Source organism: Capricornis sumatraensis, chromosome 22 (genome assembly GCF_032405125.1).
Source record: "Capricornis sumatraensis isolate serow.1 chromosome 22, serow.2, whole genome shotgun sequence".
Taxonomy (NCBI): Eukaryota; Metazoa; Chordata; class Mammalia; order Artiodactyla; family Bovidae; genus Capricornis; species Capricornis sumatraensis.
Genome location: NC_091090.1, coordinates 18,176,011 through 18,197,373, shown reverse-complemented (window position 1 = coordinate 18,197,373; position 21,363 = coordinate 18,176,011). Strand labels below are relative to the sequence as shown.

Genomic DNA, 21,363 nt, shown 5'->3' with positions numbered 1-21,363 from the left:
TTTGGGCCATGTGGGATCACTTCCAAGGTGGTTCCCTCTGTTTAACTTCTTCTGTTTGCTGATTTTTCAGGCTCACTAGTTCAGTCGCGCTGTGGGGAGGGGGGATGCTGCAAACAAATAGCACTGTCGTGTGCTCACAGTGTCTCAGCCCCGCTTGACCTGTCCCTTCTCGCGGCGCACAAACCACTCCGGCTCTACGATGCACAGCCGGGAACCGTCTGGGGCTGGCCCTAGGCTGCGTGCACTTCCCCGGTCCAAGCCACTCAGGTTTGGCGCTCAGGCAGCCCTCAGAGGCACAGATTTGGCTGGGACTGCGCTTTGTGCCCTTCCCAGGTCCGAGTAGCTCAGGAGTTTGGCGAGCGTGATCGCCGCGGCTTGTCACCTTTTCTGCCGCTGCTGCTCAGCTTTCTGGGTGGACCGCTGGCGTCCCCCGTGAGGCAGATTGTGACTGTCCAGCACCCCCAGAAGTCTTAGCAAAGAAGCCTGCTTGCAGTTAGGTAAGTAAAGTCTCTCCGGGTCTGCAATTGCCCCTTTCCAGTCCTTACGGCTCTGGCTGCCTGTCCCCGGCGGGGGATGGTCTGGAGCCGGCTTTTTCCGTTCCGTCCTTTGTTCTGTGCTCGGTCCTGGCAGTGTCTTATGTTCGAGCTTTTCGTGCGGTAGCTATCCCACAGTCTGGTTTGCTAGCCCAAGTTAGATCGTTCTGGTTGCGCGTGGGGCGTTCCTGCCCGATTCTTACAAAGCATTGCAGCCCGCGCCTCCCGCGCGTCCCTGCCCTGCCCTGCCCCCACTTCCCAATGGCGGATGCAGGCGTCTGTGCTGCTTTTCTGCTGGGGGAGTTACTGTTGGGCTTGTAATCTCTTGGTTTTAATTATTTCTTTATTTTTCCTTCCTGTTATGTTGCCCTCTGTGTTTCCAAGACTCGCCACAGACTCAGCAGGGAGAGTGTTTCCTGGTGTTTGGAAACCTCTCTTCTTAAAATTCCCTTCCCGGGACGGGCTTCCCTTCCCGGGACGGAGCTCCCTCCCCACCTCCTTTGTCTCCTTTTTCGTCTTTTATATTTTTTCCTACCTGTTTTTGAAGACAATGGTCTGCTTTTCTGGTTGTCTGATGTCCTCTGCCAGCCTACAGAAGTTGTTTTGTGGAGTTTGCTCAGCATTGAAATGTTCTTTTGAGGAATTTGTGAGGGAGAAAGTGGTCTTCCCGTCCTATTCCTCCGCCATCTTTATGCTCCTCCCCTTTATTTTTATATATTAATTTTTATTGGAGTATAGTTGCTTCCCAGGTGGCACTAGTGGTAAAGAAACTGCCTGCCAATGCAGGAGACGTAAGAGACGTGGGTTCGATCCCTGGGTTGGGAAGATCCCCTAGAGAAGGGCATGGCAACCCACTCCAGTGTTCTTGCCTAGAGAATCCCATGGACAGAGGAGCCTGGCGGGCTACCGTCCATGGGGTCTCAAAGGGTCGAACACGACTGAAGCAACTTATCATCGTTGCCTTACAGCGTTGTGTTAGTTTCTGCCGTACAGTAAAGTGAGTCAGCTATGCGTATACATCTATCCCCTCTGTTTTGGGTTTCCTTCCCATTTAGGTCACCGCAGAGCGCTGAGTAGAGTTTCTGGTGCTGCACAGTAGGCTCTCATTAGTTATCTGTTTTATACAGTGTATAAATCAGTATACAGTGTATAATACAGTGTATTTATGTCAGTCTCAACCTCCCACCTCATCCCACCCTGCTCTTCTCACCTTGGTATCCATTATGTGTATTCTCTACATCTCTGCCCCACTCTTAAAAAAAAAAAAATCACACTCTGTATTAATTCACCAAAGATCTGGAAAATACACACACACACACACACACACACACACACACACACACACGCACACACACACACACCCGTACAGCTGTTTGTTTTGTTTAACCATTTTCCAGGCATGCTGGATCACTGCACCATTCACCCCTTTATACGCTCTTTAACAGAGCAGACACTGGGTGCTTTTGGTAGGATGGTGGCTGGGGTAAGGAAGTGCCATGGCTGCTGAGGAAGAGACACCAAGACCAAAGGCAGTGGCTCCTCTGCCTGCCCTCAGGAAGCAGGGCTCAGAGAAGAGAGTGCCCCTGGGGAAGGGCTTACACCCGGGGAGCCCAGGCCCGCTTCCCCGTTTGTACCTGTTTCTCTCTCGCTGTGCCTTCCCTGCCCAGTTCCCCTTTCGTGCAGAGGCACGGAGAGCAGAGCCCCCCTTCACTGGTGCCTCACAGAACCAGGACGCTGTGGAAACTGTTTTAATTACAGTAGTTTGTCTGTGTTGTGGCTGTTTGGGAATGCGGTTATCTCATCGGCCAAAAATGCTGCTGGTGACTGGTTCATTCCGGAGCCACCCCGGACGTGGGGTGTGGGAGCTGCAGATACAGATTTTTTCCACCTTTATTTCCTTTTCTCTAAATAAACGCGGTGGTTCTGAGGCCTCTGATGTCCACGTCTCCACATGCTCTGAGAAATGCTCTTGATGCAAAAAGTATGTTTGTCTGCTAGTGAAAGATGATCCTGGCGATTACCCCACCTATTTAGGAAGTTTCTGTGGATTCACCATGTTCATATAGACTCCCTTATCTTTCTTTGTCTATAAAGTCATAAGAGGAACTTCTGATAACTTTGCAGACCAAAAATACAGTAGATTTTAACTATTGTCATCAGAGAGCGACTGAACTGAACTGAACTGATATACCTCGCCATCCATTCATCTTGATTGTCTTTGCTACAGAAAGCATGAAGAATAGAGAACAATCAAATGTCGTAATATTTTTTTCTCTCCGTGAATAAAATACCCCATTATTTTGCATCTGAATGTTAGTCTTTATTTCAAAAATTCAGAATTCTGAAAGCAATTTGTTTGTTATCAAATGTAACATATGCTTTATTTGAATGATGTTGTTATCCATATTCCTTTTTACAAAAATACTACTTTCAGGTATTTGAAATAGTATTGTATAATCTGTCCTTCTCTAAGTGCTACAAAAATGCCTATGATTATTTAACCCTTTTAAAAAAATATATCTTATTTGGTATGAATTTCTGTCAGTTTATCACTTATTTCACTGTAAACCTTTCCTTTTAGAACCTTCCTAAGGAAGAATTTAGATCTACCTCTCAATATATAAACACCCAAGTGGATAAAATGGAGCAATGTTCCTAGGACTTAGTGAGTTGAGTGAGTGTGCAACCTTAAAATGTAACGCTAAATTCTCTTGAATGCGTGAGGATTCCCAGAGACTATCCAGAGCCACTTACCAGATATCACCCTTGCCTTCTAAGCTATGGACCACGTCAGTAATAAGCACTAGACGAGAAAGAAACACTGGTAAGGATGGGAGGGAGAGTCCACACTGCACACTTACAGTCCCTAGAGGGATTAAAAAGGAAGTGGGTTCTTTGGTGAGGTTTTCCCAAGAATATCAAGAATGTTCTTAATGGTTTGGGGAGCAGACAATATTCTTTATGTAGGGAATTATGCAACAAGAGATTTGTCGCTGGGAGTGGTGGAAGATTTTGACGAAAGATGCCAGGGCCTCACCAACACATATGTAGAAAGAGACCAAAAGAAGGTTCTTTGATCTTCTTTGGTCCAGTGGTTAAGAATCTGCCTGCCAACACAGGGCACGTGGTTTCAATCCCTGGCCTGGGAAGATACTACATGCCTCAGGGCAACTAATCCTGTGTTCCACAGATATTCAGCCCACTCACCCTAGACTCCATGCTCCACAACAAGAGAAGCCACTGCAATGAGAATCCCACGCACCAAAACTAGAGAATAGGCCCCTGCTCACTGCAACTCAAGAAGCCCGCGCACAACAACAAAGACCCAGCACAGCCATAAATAAATAAATAAGATTTTTCAAGCCGGAAGAGGAGCTCCAGGTTGAGCTCTATTTGCTGAGAAGCAGTGATAGGTTTAGGGGCGGGCCAGGGAATAGTCCAGAGCAACTAGCAAGAAGGATTCCTGTAAAATTTTGAATGAGATTTTGTACAGTTTGAAGGTGGCCATATGAGCATGAAATATATTCTGTTTGGAAAATAGCCACCGTATTTAGTTCCTAATTATCTGTGATAAAGTGGTACACAAAATATCTGGCATAAATAATCCTACATCACAGACAATACCAAGCCAACGGCGATAGTTTCAACATCTTCACCTACAAACCTTCTCTAGAACTACTGTTAATACAAAGAGAATCAAGCAGACAGGCTTGAATGCCTCTCTGTTTCCTAATTCTGGCTAACAGCATCTGATGAATATCCACGGGAAACAGAGAAGAAAAGAATCTAACCCATGCCTTACAAATAGCAGGCTCTCAGAAGTTTTTGTTGAATGTGGGAATGGAATGACAGGAGAAATGTCTAGTCTTGGCTCTATCATTAATTACATGACCTTGGGCAGGTCATTTAACCACTGTTTGGTAAATCATCCTACTGATTAATAAAACCTCAATGTCCTCACCTATAAAATGAAGGGATTGAACTTTTGAACTTCTAAGATCCCTTCCAGCTCTAAATCCACAATTTATAAGATTCATCCTGCAGAAATAGTTTCTGAGTCATTCCGGACTGACAGTGTTGGAACTAAGAATTCTGCTGCAATAGGTACATACAACTAGGTTCTGTAGAAAGAGAAGGAGGGGACCAAGATCTTCATCACTATTTTCATTATCATCAGCATTTAATGTAGGTTTGATGAATGCAAGCCCCTGAGCTGCGTACTAGGCAAATTTAGGTCCCATTCCTGCCCTAAGGGAGCTTATTTTCAGTCATGAAGCTGTGAGCTTCATAAAGGAAGTAAGTGATATGTAGGCAGCCCATAAAGTTTTAAGGGAAATTGTATCAGTTTGGGCTGAAAGGGGCAGAGATGTTACAAAACATAAAGAAGCCTTTGGACCCCCAACCTGTTGAGGCTGCTGTGACACAATGAAGCTCCCTTATTTGACTGGTAAGGATCTGTGGGGTGAGCTCTTAAAATCCTTAGGAGAATGTTTGTCTGTCAGAGAGAGTCAAAAAGATACCTCTCTAAGTCTTTATAAGGTCTTAACAAAGGACCTTACCTTTCCACCCTGGATGTCATCTTTTCCAGAAAGCTATTCCTTAATTCAAGAACCCTTTGTTGGCTGAAAAGACACTTCTAGAGCCTTTAAAATTCTTCTAACTTCTACTCAAAAACTGGCTGACTTGTTTCTTAATTAATCTCTGTCCTCTCTCTTTGTAATATAGGCAGCTGGGAGAAAGCAGGCAGCTCTCTCAGTCTTCTTCCTGGAAATCTCCCTTGCTAAATCCTTGAGTTCATTAGGTACTCAGGAAAAAAAAAAAAAACCACCTTGAATACTAAGGGTAATAATAATGACATGAGTAGTAATAATAATCCTGGTAGAGTACTTTTATAGATAATTTTATATTTCATAAAATCACAGAGTATTAGAACTAAGGACATCTTCTTTATCCTGTCAACCAACTGTTGTTTTATAGATGAAAGCCCCAAAGCTCAGTGCAGCTGAGTTATTCACCACACCCCCATGGTCAGGCAACCTATTGGCAACAGACATCAAACTCAAAACCACTTGTTTGGATTCCCAAACCAGTATTTCCCACCCCCCACCCCCCCATAGCATTCTCACATTTCTTATCAATAAAAGCATGGTAGCTCACTGTTTCTCCTTTGAAATAAGAGTTTATATTTGGCTTGGCCAAAAAGTTCATTCGGATTTTCCCATAAGATAAGAAAAACCAGAACGAACTCTTTTGGCCAACCCAACATTTTCCCCTTATCAGATACCTTCACAATCCATGCAGATTTCACGTTGTCTAGGCACCTTCCACTGCAGCGGATGAGAATTTTCCTTGAAACAGACCATGCTTCTGTGGACACAGTTAAGTGGTAATAAGAATGCACTGGCGTCAGGGAATCCAAAGACAGATCCTCTCCAAAGGAGAGAGTAATGCAGTGCTTCCCATCTCTCCCGGCATTTCCCATTGAAATAAGAAATCAGATGGCCCGACGATCATTTTCACTTCTATTGCTTTCTTAATATCTTTGGAAAGATACTACAGGCCAAATCTGTCCTTTGAGCATGCACATTTAACTCTCATTTAATTTACTAAAAACTTTTACATATATCCAAGGGTGAAATCTGGCCAGAGGATAAGAAGAACAAAAATGTCACGGGTCAAGAGCACCACCAGTAGTTCATTTCTGGATGCATTATCTGCTTTCCACTCTTTGGATTGTTCCCTAGACTCTGTGCCCTGCTCTCTGAAAGACCTTAATTTTTCTTTTTGAAATGACTGATTACAATATAAAGTTATAGTGCCTCTAGGTCTGTCTTAAGTAGTTTGGTGCAGTTCAGCCTGCTCATTTATAAGACCTTTATCTTCCCATCCCCTTCCCACGAGGCTCTCCCCTTGCAGCTGTCTTCTTGGTTCTGTGGAGCCAGTCACTGGGGAAGGCAGTCCCTCCCAGCTCCAGTCACAGTTACCATCCCACTCTGGTCTTCAGATTCCTGTTTGAGATTTTTTTTTTCTCACTGAAGTGCTAATATTCTTCATTTTCTACCCTGGCAACAAGTAAGAAATAAATAGTCCAAGGTTATTTTAGTGATAACATTAATTACAAGAGGTCCCTGCAGACCTCAGTTTAAGCTAAGATAGCTCTCAAGTCCATTGCCATGACCATCCCTGACTTTCAAAACCAACAGATACCTGCAGTGAGCACCAATTTGCATGATTTGAGACAAAAGCAATCTGGAAAATCGTTAATAGCTTCCCTTAAAAAGAAAACTTTGAACCTCCAAAAGGAACAGAAATAAATCCCACAAAAGAAATCCAAATAGTCAGAGGCAATTTAGAAAACAAAGGTTTTATATGAAATTTTTTAAAGTGAAAAAATACCTTAAACCTATTTCTAAGACTGTCATCACATTAATTCAGATGAAGATATGGAAAATAGCTGTATTTTTAAAAGCCTCAGATTTCATATATTGGCCCTGCACTTATAATCAATGTCAGAGAGCAAGGTAGGGCTGTCGAATTAGACACAAGAGCTCTGCTGTCAAGATTTTAGAAGGTCACATTAATTCAGTAAAATCATAAAGGCCTAGTAGTCAGCACTGCCATTCCAGAAACTTAATTTTGTGATTCCTCTCAGAGTTAATGAAAGCAGGGTGACAATATACAGCCTTGACGTACTCCTTTTCCTATTTGGAACCAGTATGTTGTTCTGTCACCCTGCTTATTTAACTTCTATGCAGAGTACATCATGAGAAACTCTGGGCTGGAAGAAGCACAAGCTGGAATCAAGATTGCCAGGAGAAATATCAATAACCTCAGATATGCAGATGACACCACCCTTATGGCAGAAAGTGAAGAGAAACTAAAACGCCTCTTGATGAAAGTGAAATAAGACAGTGAAAAAGCTGGCTTAAAGCTCAACATTCAGAAAACTAAGATTATGGCATCTGGTCCCATCACTTCAAGGGAAATAGATGGGGAAACAGTGGAAACAGTGACAGACTTTATTTTTTTGGGCTCGAAAATCACTGCAGATGGTGATTGCAGCCATGAAATTAAAAGACGCTTACTCCTTGGAAGGAAAGTTATGACCAACCTAGATAGCATATTCAAAAGCAGAGACATTACTTTGCCAACAAAGGTCCATCTAGTCAAGGCTATGGTTTTTCCAGTGGTCATGTATGGATGTGAGAGTTGGACTGTGAAGAAAGCTGAGCACCGAAGAATTGATGCTTTTGAACTGTGGTGTTGGAGAAGACTGTTGAGAGTCCCTTGGACTGCAAGGAGATCCAACCAGTCCATCCTAAAGGAGATCAGCCCTGGGTGTTCTTTGGAAGGAATGATGCTGAAGCTGAAACTCCAGTACTTTGGCCACCTCATGTGAAGAGTTGACTCATTGGAAAAGACTCTGATTCTGGGAGGGATTGGGGGCAGGAGGAGAAGGGGATGACGGATGAAGAGATAGCTGGATGGCATCACCAACTCGATGGACGTGAGTTTGAGTGAACTCCGGGAGATGGTGATGGACAGGGAGGCCTGGCGTGCTGCAATTCATGGGGTCGCAAAGTGTCAGACATGACTGATCGACTGAGCTGAACTGAACTGATGTTGTTCTATGTCCAGTTCTATCTGTTGCTTCCTGACCTACATACAGGTTTCTCAAGAGGCAGGTCAGGTGGTCTGGTATTCCCATGTCTTTCAGAATTTTCCACAATTTATTGTGATCCACACATTCAAAGGCTTTGGCATAATCAATAAAGCAGAAATAGATGTTTTTCTGGAACTCTCTTGCTTTTTCCATGATCCAGCAGATGTTGGCAATTTGATCTCAGGTTCCTCTGCCTTTTCTAAAACCCTCTTGAACATCTGGAAGTTCATAGTTCACATATTGCTGAAGCCTGGCTTGGAGAATTTTGAGCATTACTTTGCTAGTGTGTGAGATGAGTGCAATTGTGCGGTAGTTTGAGCATTCTTTGGCACTGCCTTTCTCTGGGATTGGAATGAAAACTGACCTTTTCCAGTCCTGTGGCCACTGCTGAGTTTTCCAAACTTGCTGGCATATTGAGTGCAGCACTTTCACAGCATCATCTTTCAGGATTTGAAATAGCTCAACTGGAATTTGTCACCTCCACTAGCTTTGTTCATCGTGGTGCTTCCTATGGTTAGACAGATATTTGCTTATCCAACAGACATTTACCAAGTACCTGCTCAGCGCCATGCACTGTGTCAGGTGCTAGGGAGTCATAACCGAGTAAAATACAGTCTTAAGCTTTCACAGCCCCCCACCTAGTACACAGGCAAGGGGAATACAGTTGGCTTAGAATACATGGAAGAGAGACCTAACCCAGGCCTCAGATAGTCAAGGAAGGCTTCTGGGGAAAGGAAAGGGCATCTCTGATGGGTCCTGATGGATGAATAGGAGTTGTTCATCAGGCACTAGTGGGGTTGGGGAAAAGGATCAAGTCCCAGGCTAAGGGAGCAGTGTGTACAGAAATGACAGGTCAAACTATATAAGGTGGTTATTGAATATGGGATCAGTGCACAACAGTCAAATGAGAGATGTCAACACTAGCATCATGAAGCCTGGCGGTGGTGGGGTGGGGGTCTCCACCCTCACTCTGCTGAGTAAATGGAACGTCGGAATCGGCTGACTTGAAGCATTGCCTCACCTAGATGGTGGCCATTCTCTGGCATTCTGCCCATTCTCCTCGGTGCCCATCCTTCCTCAGACTGCTGGTGCTGACTCATTAGTGGGTCAGGAAAGTAACTTAGTGGGTCATAATGAGTATTTTAAAGATTAAATGGAACAGCGGCCATCAGTGTATATTACACAAAATAAGGGCAATATTGTGAGATTTGATTTCAGATGGATGGATGGGTGGATGAATGGATGGATGTTAACAATAAATGCGAACAAAATGCCTTGTTTTATTACTAACATTGCTGGCTTCATGCAGCCTAACCAATCACTCACAAGTTCAGAGACTGCAGAAACGATGTCGTGTTAGGCTCTAGGCCACCAGCATGTTCAAAGTCTGGAGTCAAAGCAAACTTCAGGGTTTCTCTAGTGCATATGTGTGTTTTCTCGAAAAGATACTTCTGTGTGTCTCAGTTGGAACCTGGGAAGATACTGTTCTGCTTAATGAAGCATACTTGTGTAACAAACTGTCCCCAAACTCAGCAAGGTGTAGAACAAGACAGTTTTATTAACAGCATGTGGTTTTGTGACTCGGGAATGTAGATGGGGGTCAGCCGAGTGATGACTAGCTCTGCATGATGCTGAATGGAGTCGCCCAGCAGAGTCAGCCGGGCGTAGCTGGGCTCCAGGACGGCTCATCCACATGCCTGGGGACCCAGAAGGGAGAGCCCGGCCCTGCCAAGCCCCGATCTCTCCCTGGAGCCTTGGAGCCTCTCCACCCGGCCTTTCCAGCAGATAGTCAGACTCCTGATGTGGAAGGTCAAGGCTCCAGAGGAAAGAAATGGAAATTCTTAAAAGCTAGGCCCAGATCTGGGGTAGTGATATTCCTGTCCTTCCTTATGGGTCGGGTCAGCTGCAGGCCAACCTGGGCTCAAGGGGAGGGCACGCAGAGTCTCCCCTCTTGATGGGAGGAATGTCAGGGTGCTCGTGGCCATCCGTAACCTGCCACAAGCGTTGCTGTGGATTGCCTGGCGTGCCCTCTGGACCATGACCGTCTGGTTTTGAATCCTACTCCTTGGCTGTGCAACCTCGGGCAAGCCACTCAACCTTTCCGTGCCTCAGTTGTCGTACCTACAAAATGGAGATAATGTATACCATCTCCCTCATAGGACTGTTGTGAAGATTCAGTGCTTGCAAAATGTAGAGCACAAGGCCCTTCGCTGGGCCTGAAGTCAGTGCCATGTACATATCAGCTCTTTCTGTTACCATTCCTCCTCATGTTGGCATATTCTTTCTGAAACGTCCGTTAGCACCTTCGTTTGGGCCTGCTCCTCTGTTCTGCTCCAAACACTTGAAGAGCCAACAACTCCTTGTGTACCAGTGGTTCTCCACACAGATTATCAGTGAGAGAGGCGGGGATCAGAATCTTTGGAGGCTGGGAACCTGAGCAGTGCTTTGTCAAGCTCTTCACTTGAAAATCACTCAGCTGTTGGCTGCTGTAATCCATCATTTACTTTGTCCCAAGCCCTATTCTAAGTGCAGAGATCAGAGTTCGGTGAAGACACAAAACCCCAGCCTTCAAGGGCCTTGTGTTCAAGTGACTGGACAGTTACCAGCCAGGTACTTGAAGACGTCAGAAGTGCTTGGAAGGGAACCAAACAACAGTAAGAGGTGAGGTGTTAGGTTAGGGGAGGATGTTTTTAGATAAAGCATCAGGGATGGACTCTTTGAGCTTTCTAAATTTCTAGAACTTTCCTTTCTTCCTTCACTTCATGAGATATCCTGTCCCTGAAATGGCTCTGCAAGTGGTTAGTCTCACCCATGAAATGTGTAGGCTGTGCTAACATCACAGCCAGGAAGTAACCTAGGGTCCCAGCACCGGGGGCACCCCTGCAGGTCCCTTTCTGCTCACTGCACTTACTACGGAGTGAGAGGCGCACGTCTCCTAACCCCACTAAGGTTTCGCTTCCTCATCTGTAAGGTGGAAAAATCCCCAGGTCATGAGTAGAGCCCGGGGTAGGGCTGGGGACCTGACAGTCACTTGCTGGAGAGATGGAGCCTGATGGAGGAATAATCAGAGTGAAGAGAGGGGCGCAGAGGATGGGCCCGGAGGGCTCGCTGTGTAGACTCAGTGGGAGAGGTTTCCCGGGGCAGCAATCACCGGGTTGAGGAGGAAGAGGGGCAAGAATGACGAGTCACAAGTGCAGGCTGACCGCCGGAATGTCTCCAGTGCCCCGTGGCCTGGCCTGTGCATGAGGAAACAGCGATACATTTTCATAAAAAGGCCCAGTCCTTAGCACAGAGAGCATAGCTTAATGCAGAGAAAAACGGCACCAGGGTTCACAGTCCAGGTGTTAAAGTGAAAGTGTCAGTCACTCAATCATGTCTGACTCTTTGTGACCGCATACCCTGTAGCCCACCAGGCTCCTCTGTCCTTGGGATTCTCCGAGCAAGAATACTGGGGTGGGTTGTCATTTCCTCCTCCAGGGGATCTTCCCGACCCAGGGATCAAACGCAGCCCTTCTGAGCTGCCGGCAGATTCTTTACCCTCTGAGCCAAAGGAAGCCACACAGTCCAGGGGACTCTTAGTAATTACTTAACTCCGGTAACGCTGTCAGATTCCCACACACCTGGGACTCCTGGAGTTAATCACTCCCATCAGCCAGTCAGCAATAGGCCTTTTGTCGCCTTGAAAATAAAGTCCAAGGTCCGCGGCGTGGCACTGGCCTCTCTCTCTTTCCTGCCTCCTCCGCTGCTTCACCCCAGTGTACTCTCTGCTGCGGTTCATTGCCACTCTGCTCTGTACTCCGTCCCTACGCCGCGCCTCCCTGTGCATCCCCGCAGAACTGATCTCTCCCGCTCCTGCCTTCCAGCACTTCTGTTTGCGCTGCCTCTATGACCCTGTAGCACAGTTTGCCTTTCATTTTCGCTGAACGACAGTCCTGAGTGGAGGAAGGGTGCATTCCTCACCACGAGCCTCCTCTGCTCTCTCTGCTTCACCAGGTACCAGCTGCTCGATCGATGTCTGTGGATTTAATTATTTAGGAAGCATCTGCTGTAGGACAGACCCTGTAAACAAAACAAATATGTTGAAATGTGGCGCCGGCAACCTAACAGCAGAGATGGCAGGGGAGTGCACAGGTGCACATGTAGGGCGGAGTATAAAGGCACAGAATACATATTAGCAGCAGCGCATCCCCTTAAGTCCCTTTTGAAAGTGTTCCCATAGCTCTGAGCCCTCACCTTCATCACTGCGTGTCACACCGCACCAAAGTCACCTGTTCACGTGGGTGGAGGCCTCCCCACACAGTGAGCTGAAGAACATGGAATGTGACTGCTCTGGTTTCTATGCCCGGTTTCTGGCCCTTGCTCAGAATTCAGTAAATGTTTCTGGAATGAATAGAGCAGCTTATCACCGAGAAATGTCACTCTTCGATACCTTGTCTTCTGTCAGAGGCTGTCTCATTTCATTTATTGCTCCTGAAATGCTGGTAGGCTTTTTCCCATTTCCCTTTTCTCTTAGGGCTAATATTCTGAATATTGCACTAACAAACAGTCCTTGAGTTTTCCCTTTGAATCCTGGATAAAGGCCTGGAAGAACGGCGAAACATTTAAGTGCCCGCGCCCTCCGTGTTAGGGTCAAAGCTTAGATCTCTTTCAGATGCTCAAAAGGCACTAGTTTAAAACCTGGTCTCTATCAGTGGGTTTCAGATTGTTATTGTGAGTGAAAGACTGCCTTTTAAGATGTGAGCAGAGAGACCTGGCATGTCAGACGAAGGTACACCCCAGTGTGATGACTCATGATGTGATGTGGCAGGTGGGAAATCTTAAAAGATCACTATTTCCTCATAAACCCAGCTGCAGAGATCAGATGTGGAGCTGGGTGGGGTTGGAGGTGGGGGTGTGTGTGATAGGGGTAGGGGAAGGAGCTTCAGGAAAACAGCAGCTGTCAAGGGAGAGATCTGAGTGCCTACAAGAAAGGTTTGCAGGCAACTTAGATTCTGGGTTATTCAACTGTATTTTCCAACTTGCTTTTCCTGCAGGTTGCCTGTATTCTGTCGGGTTGGTTTCCTTTAGTTCCCCATCTTACCCCCCGAAGAGTAGGCAGAGAGCTAGAGAGAAAGGAGAAAGTCTCAGATCTGTTGACTATTTTATGAGGAACTCATAGTTTCTTTGTGAGTGGGTGGAGGGGCAGAGGGAAGGGATGGGCTTCTCTGGTGGCTCAGCTGGCAAAGAATCCACCTGCAACGCAGGAGGCCCCTGTTCAATTCCTGGGTCGGGAAGATCCCCTGGAGAAGGAGCAGGCTACCCACTCCAGTCTTCTCGGGCTTCCCTGGTGGCTCAGATGGTAGAAGAATCCACCCACCTGCAATGCAGGAGACCTGGGTTCGATCCCTGGGATGGGAAGGTCCAACCCACTCCGGTATTCTTCCCTGAAGAATCCCATGAATAGAGGAGCCTAGGGGGCTAAGTCCACGGGGTCGCAGAGTCAGACACGACTGAGCCACTAAGCACAGCACAGCAGCACAGTGGGAAGGGATGGAAGAATAAAACCATTAACTAAAATCAAAGTTTTGGATCATTCATTATTTTGACTATCCTTACTTTTTCCTCTTTCTAAAAACAAACCAAACAAAAACAAACACAAACCTTACAAGGTAATGGAGAAGCGATAGGTCCTGGTTCTGCCAGGATACCTTGTTCAAGGTGAGGTCCTGGTTCAAGGTGAGGATACCTTGAACAAGCCACCTCCCTTCTCTAGGGCTCAGTTTCTCTGTCTGTAACACAGGAGCAAGGTAACAGATCTGCAAGAAGTGTGCCCTCCGATTCTGAGCCCAGGGCAGACGTGTAGAGTGGATTATGGTGTTCTTGCCCAGTGAGCCAGACTAGGCTTTGAAATCCTTCCTGACGGGACTCAAAGGGGCCATTCCCAGTTGGTGAGAAGGAGTCAGCACTCGGGATGCAACCTGCTGGCTGTTCCTAACCCTCACTCTGAAATTCTGTCACTCAAACCATGGGTTCATTATCAGTGAGATTGTGGGCCCCCACTGAGGGAGGAGCTTGTTGATGAATGGCAAATGTAAGCTAAATTTCGTAAGGTGTCTTCTGCTTGGGGGTGTGGATGAGGTCACACCACCAGCAGTCATCTAAATGCCTCTGGCTCTTGCCTCCACCCACTCCCCTCCCCAGCATCCTGCAGAATCCCCAAACCACCCAGGGATTTCTGGCAACCCCAGTAAGGACCTTAACGTTGCTCAAGAGTTGGCATGTCTTGTCATTCCATAGCAGTGCCCTCCCTCACGTCCATGGCTTGAGAAGCCACCTGTCCCAGGCTCACCAGGCCACCTGGCTCAGACTCTGGCTCCCGGTGCATCTCCAGCTGCAAAACTCAAAACCAGTGGAAGCTGCCTTGCTTGCTTTCCACTTCTCACCGTCCCAGAACCACACGGTCCTAGAAGATGCTCCCTCACAGACTTGGAGTCTTGCCATGTGGCTCCTGGTATCCCTTGTGGAAACGGGACCTTTGGTTTGCCCTGCAGCATCTTGCTCCATAGCACTCAGATACAGGCTAGCGGGACTGGGAAGAGACACCACAGCCTCTTCCCTCCTACATCAAATGTCCTCCCGCCTCTTCCCTCATCTGGTGGTGATGGTGGGAGGTCGGGGGCACTCCACCTGGGACCACCCTCCAGTTCACCAGGTGCAGCCAGTAATGTTTGGATTTCAGTTTTGTCTCAAAGTAGGATGCTTACTGGGCTTCTCCAGTGGTTAGTAGTGAAGAATCCACCTGTGATGCAGAAGACGCGGCAGGAGCTGCAGGTTCAGCCTCTGAGTCGGGAAGATCCCCTGGAGAAGGAAATGGCAACCCACTCTAGTATTCTTGCCTGGAGAATCCCATGGACAGAGAGGCCTGGTGAGCTACAGTCCACGGGGTCACAAAAAAGTTGGGCAAGACTTAGCAGCTAAACAACAACAGGATGCCTATTATGCAAGTAACATTTAACAGGAATCAGAACAGAATTTGGCTCATGGTCCCTAAAACCCCATTTAAAGCATAAAGTGGGAGATGAGTTGAGATCTAGCCAGTCAGACAGCTGTGACTGGACAATCTCTCCTTAGTAGGACCCAAAAACTGTATATGTGTATGGTTAATGTTGCTGCCTCCCAAGGGTCCCAGTGGTGTGTGTGTGTGTGTGTGTGTGTTTAGGTGCCATTGGCTTTATCTTTAAGGACCTAACAATCTCACACAACATCAAAGCCAAGCCTAGCACTGATGGTAAGTATCTCAGAGGTCACATAAGGAACAGATCAGTGTGGACTCACAGCACAGTCTTTAGGGAAGGGAGTGGCCTTGGGAGACAGTGAGGCTCAGAATAAACAGAAGGCAAAGTGGAAGGCATCCCCAGGGACAGGGGAGATAGCCCAAGTGAAAGCACAGGGATGGAATCATTCAAGGACAACGTTGAACCCAGCCTGATAGGAGCATGAGGTGCTAGTTGGAGATCTCAGTAGTGGACGTTAGAGTGCATCAGTCAGATGCAGTGAGTCTGGAGAGAGACCTAAAAGTCGAGCAGAGATGTTTGAATTTGATGCAGAGACCATAAGGAAACATTTCTGACAGTCTGTCTAAAGGGGTATTTGAGAAGATTAATCTGGCAAGGGTTTACAAGAGAAACTGGAGAGGGAGAAAGCATCTGAGAGATTAGTTTAAAAGGCTTTTACGTGATCCATCCATCCCTCAAGGAGTTTTAGATTTAATAAGAAAATATGACCCAACGTGTATTGTACACATTATTGGAACACGTATGTGCCTTCTCTAAAAAATATTTTTAAGTAGACCTATTTTATTTTTTGAAGAGATAGTAACAGCCACGTGACTCTTAAATCCAAACAATACAGAGGCATACAGTGAAGGGTTTTGCTCCCGCCTGTTCCCATCTGTCCCCTTCCCATCAAGCACGATATGTCCACACCACCACCACTCTAAGACACTTTCATGTATCCAAGACACTTGGACACTTGTGTATCCAAGAGTTGCTTTGTGCAAACTCAAGGAAATACTAATGCATATTCTTATCTTCCTTCTTAAAAATAAAAAAGGTAACACGCATCTCTGGATTTTGCTTTTCTCACTTGATAATAGATCTTAAAGATTTTTCCACATCATTCTTCTTGTCAGCTACATGGTATTCCATTATATGTAGAATCAGACCCTTACTGATGGATGTGTATTTTAATAATCTTTCACTGTTACAGATGATGCTGCAAAAAAACAGTTTGCCCTTATATCATTTTGTATATGTGCCTGTATAACCATAGAATACATTTCTGTAAATGGGCCCTGCATCAAAGTCTACATATATTTATAACTTTCATAGAGATTTGAGAATTATCCTCTTTGGGAAGTAGTACAACTTTTCATTCTTGTCAGCAATATCTGGGATTGCCTGCTTCCCCACAGCCTTGACAACACATCGGGTTACCACTTTGGGGGCTTTTCTAGTCTATTGGGTAAAATCTTTGTGCAGCTCTAATTTGCTTTTCTCTTATTATGAGTGAGGTTGAGCATCTTTTCATATGTTCTTGGGCCCGGTGGATTGATTTTATGCTCCTTCTTCAGGGACTGACTTCATCATTTCTCTATGCCTCCCAGAGCTTTCCCCAGTGCCTTGCTACAAAGTAGGTTTTCAGTCAAAATTTGTAAATCCAATAAATGTTTGTATGAATGAGTAGATAAATGATTGCTTAAATGCTTGTACTATTGTAGTTGTAAATCTTCAATTAGATATGATTCTTCCCTGAAGCAGCATAAGATGTGATAAACTCACAGAGAAGATTTAAAGCAATGTGTGTATGTTCAGATATTACATGCAGTATTCTAAGAGTGAATGATTATTTGCCTCAAGCTGAAAAGTGGAGACTCTTACATGAAATACCTGGTTCATCCCCAGAAAGGTGGGGGACTTGAGGGGCAAAGAATTCTCTTTCTCATGGGTTCTGGTTCACTTAAAGATTTCATTTAAAGAGTGTTTTATTTTTATTTTTTTACTTTATTTTGCTTTACAATACTGTATTGGTTTTGCCATACATTGACATGAATCAGCCACGGGTGTACATGAGTTCCCAATCCTGAACCCCCTTCCCACCTCTCACCCCTTATCATCTCTCTGGATCATCCCCGTGCACCAGCCCCAAGCATCCTGTATCCTGTATCAAACATAGACTGGCGATTCGTTTCTTACATGATAGTATACATGTTTCAATGCCATTCTCCCAAATCATCCCACCCTCTCCCTCTCCCACAGAGTTAGAGCTGGTATGATTAAGTGGATTCCGTAGAACTAGCTAATAAATCAGGACAAATAAATAAGGCTCCTTCCAGCTTCATTCTTCCTCAGAATCCACCCCAAACTCAGCTCCTGTGGCCATGAGGACTGTCACTGGCTGGAGTTTCAAGCGTGCTTTCCTTGTTTCTCTGTTGTCTCTGTGCATTCCCACAACAGAGTACCATAAGCCACAGGCAAAGCGCATTTTGATTGTTTGTCTGTCTGATTGTTTGTTGCTTTGACTTGCATGGAATTCCATTCTCCAGCAACACATGTGCCAGCTGTCTGTCTGTTCTATAGCATCTTCAGTCCAAGAGAAGCCACGACTAGGTAAGGGATGAGAGTAACTGTCGGCAAGACCACAGCAGAACTTTCCATGGTACCCTGTTACCTGAAGTGACTTTCCGGACAGCTGTGCCCAAAGTTAAGCCCATCCCCTCAAAGAAGCATAAATCCCTCCACCAGCTCATTAAGGCCTCCATGCCTCCTCAGAGAGTGAGACTTGCCTCCACAGTTACAGGGAGCTCTCCTAAAGCAGAGCCCAGCCCAGAATACAAGATCAGGTCAAGCCAGGGACTGGGTCAGGGGTGACAGCCACACTAAGGATCAGAAACGGGGCAGGAAAAGAATGAGAAGGCAGACCTGAAATTCAGGTTAAGGCCCCAATTCCAGACCCTCTGTAACTGAAAATAATCCTAAAAAATAGTCAGGGGACCTAGGAAAATAATGTGAATGGGATTCTACTTGATGTTTTTGTTCCATTGATAGAGATTAACAGGTTAAAAATCAGGACATTTGGAAAATTAAGATATGGGCAGACTTACTACCATTGGTTCTTTTCCTTTCTCCTGTCACTTTTGTGGGGGGAGGGTGTGTGTGTGTGTGTGTATGTGTTTAAATGACCAGTCAAGAAGAAACAATCTTGACATATGTTAGCATTTAAGAGTCTGTCCCACACATCTGTGTTCATTGTGTCATCTCCTGCCCCCAACACTCTTATAGTCACTCTTATCTCCACTACCCACCCATTTTGTAGACAAGGAGGAGTCGGGAGAGGTTGAATGACTTGCCTAATGTCACACAATTCATAAAGAAGAGCCAGGACTTTGACTGGAGACTTCTGAACCCAAAACCAGGGCTCTTTCCAGGATTCAGTCCTGAGCTCATTGAAATTAGTTTAAGGGAAGGAATTGTGTCACTGAGAAATGCAGGAGAAGCAGCTAATCTCTATCAACATAATAAAGAGATGGAATAGTGGCTGAAAACTTCCCTGATCCAGGGAAGGAAACAGACATACCAGTTCAGAGAGTTCCAGATAAGATGAATACAAAGAGATACACACCAAGGCATGTTACAATTAAGACGGTAGAAATTCAAGGATAAAAAGAGAATCCTAAAAGCGACAAGAGAAAGAAAAAAGTGTTACAAATAAGAAAAATCCTGTAATACTATCACAAGGTTTTTCAACAGAAACCTTACAGTACAGAAGGGAATGGCATGATGTAGTCAAAGTGTTGTAAAGAATAAATTTCCAACCAAGAATTCTCTACCCAGAAAGATTATCATTCAGAACCTAAGGAGAGAGAAGCAAGAGCTAAATGAACCCACCACCACTAAGCCAACCCTACAAGAAATGTTAAAGCGACTTCTTTAAGCAGAAAACAAATGGTACTGATCAACAATAAGAACCATCCAAAAGTAAATATATCTCACTGGAAAAGGTAAATATTTAATAAAAGCAGTGTAAAGTCAGAATGAATGTTAAAAGGCAAAAGTAGTAAAAACTAAAATTGCAATAATTGTTTGTGAGAGGCATAAAATAGGAAGATATAAAAATGTGTCATCAAAAGTAGTAAGTAAAAAGAAAAGCTTTGGAATATGTTCAAATTTAAGTTGTTATCAACTTAAAACAGACTAATATTTATATATGTAGTATATGTGAACTTCATGGTAACACAAGGAAAAAACTTACAGTAAATGCACAGAAGGGAAAAAAAAGAGAATTAAACATAACATGGAAGAAAACCACCAACAAACAATGGAAGAAAGAGGAAGAAGGCGGGAATAGACAGGAACCACAAAAACAGCCAGAAAACAATGGGCAAAATGGCAGTGAGTACATGCTGCTGCTAAGTTGCTTCAGTCGTGTCTGACTCTGTGTGACCCCATAGACAGCAGCCCACTAGGCTCCTCTGTCCCTGGGATTCTCCAGGCAAGAACACTGGAGTGGGTTGCCATTTCCTTCTCCAATCCATGAAAGTAAAAAGTGAAAGTGAAGTCGCTCAGTCGTGCCCGACTCTTAGCGACCCCATGAACTGCAGCCTACCAGGCTCCTCTGTCCATGGGATTTTCCAGGCAAGAGTGCTGGAGTGGGGTGCCATTGCCTTCTCCGCAGTGAGTACATACCTACCAGTAGTTACTTTAAATGTAAATGGACTAATGGAGAGAGTAGCGTGGAAGCACACACACTACCATATGTAAAATGGATAGCCAGTGGGAATTTGCTGTATGACTCAGGGAACTCAAACCAGGGCTCTGTGACAACCTGGAGGGTTGGGATGTGAGGCAGGTTCAAAAGGGAGGGGACATATGTATACCTGTGGCTAATCCATGTTGATGTATGGCAGAAACCAACACAATGTGGCAAAGCAATTATCCCTCAGCTGAAATTAAATAAATTTTTAGAAATGTAAATGGGCTAAGTTCACCAGTCAAAAGGCCGATCAAGTGGTTGAATGGATGAATACAAACAAGACCCACCTGTATGCTGCCTACAGGAGACTCTCTTCAGAAGTAAAGACAGACATACACTGAAGGTGAGGGATGGAAAAACACGTTCCGTGCAAGTGGCTCTGTTCTCCTTAGCAAGGCCTGCCCTCAGGAGAAACTCTTTAACCAGAACCTAACCTGCTGGGGTTTTATCAGTCTAACTCACCTAGGGGAGGAAAATAACCAACTCCAGCTGACTCTAGCCTTCCATGTGGGAAAAGGGAACTATCCAACTCGAGCCCATTATAGGTATTCGATCCCATCTAAGGGGGTGTAGAGGAGAGGTGTGGACTGAGAAACATGTGTAAAGATCACAGCCCAGAGGCATAGGCTCACTGAAAGACTGAGACCTAATCACAGGCGTACAAAATGCTTCCCTCTTCCCACCCCCTCCCACACAATTCCATACAGTACTAAAGGCTTATTTATAGCAGTTCCTTTTGCCCAGTACATCATATCTGGTTATCAAGAAAAAAAATTACATGATGTACTAAAAAGCAAAACAAACAAACAACAGCAGCAAGAAAAAAGAAAACCACACTGAAGAGGCAAAACAAGAATTAAAACTAGACTCAGATATAGGCGGGGGTGTTGGAATTATCAAACCAGGAATTAAAGAAAAAAAAACTTTGCCCCAGTGTTCATCGCAGCACTGTTTGTAATAGCCAGGACATAGAAGCAACCTAGATGTCCATCAGCAGATGAGTGGATAAGAAAGCTGTGGTATATATACACAATGAAATATTACTCAGCCATTAAAAAGAATACATTTGAATCAGTTCTAATGAGGTGGATGAAACTGGAGCCTATTATACAGAGTGAAGTAAGCCAGAAAGAAAAACACCAATACAGTATACTAATGCATATATATGAAATTTAGAAAGATGGTAATGATAACCCTGTATGCGAGACAGCAAAAGAGACACAGATGTATAGAACAGTCTTTTGGACTCTGTGGGAGAGGGCGAGGGTGGGATGATTTGGGAGAATGGCATTGAAACATGTATAATATCATATGTGAAACAGATTGCCAGTCCAGGTTCGATGCATGATACAGGGTGCTCGGGGCTGGTGCACTGGG

General features: G+C 45.2%; 1 protein-coding gene across 1 annotated transcript in view; it reads left to right on the top strand.

Moving 5' to 3' along the window:
* Positions 1-21,363, top strand: part of KIF6 (kinesin family member 6) — a 437,260-nt gene that overhangs the window by 280,109 nt on the left and 135,788 nt on the right. The window lies entirely within an intron of this gene.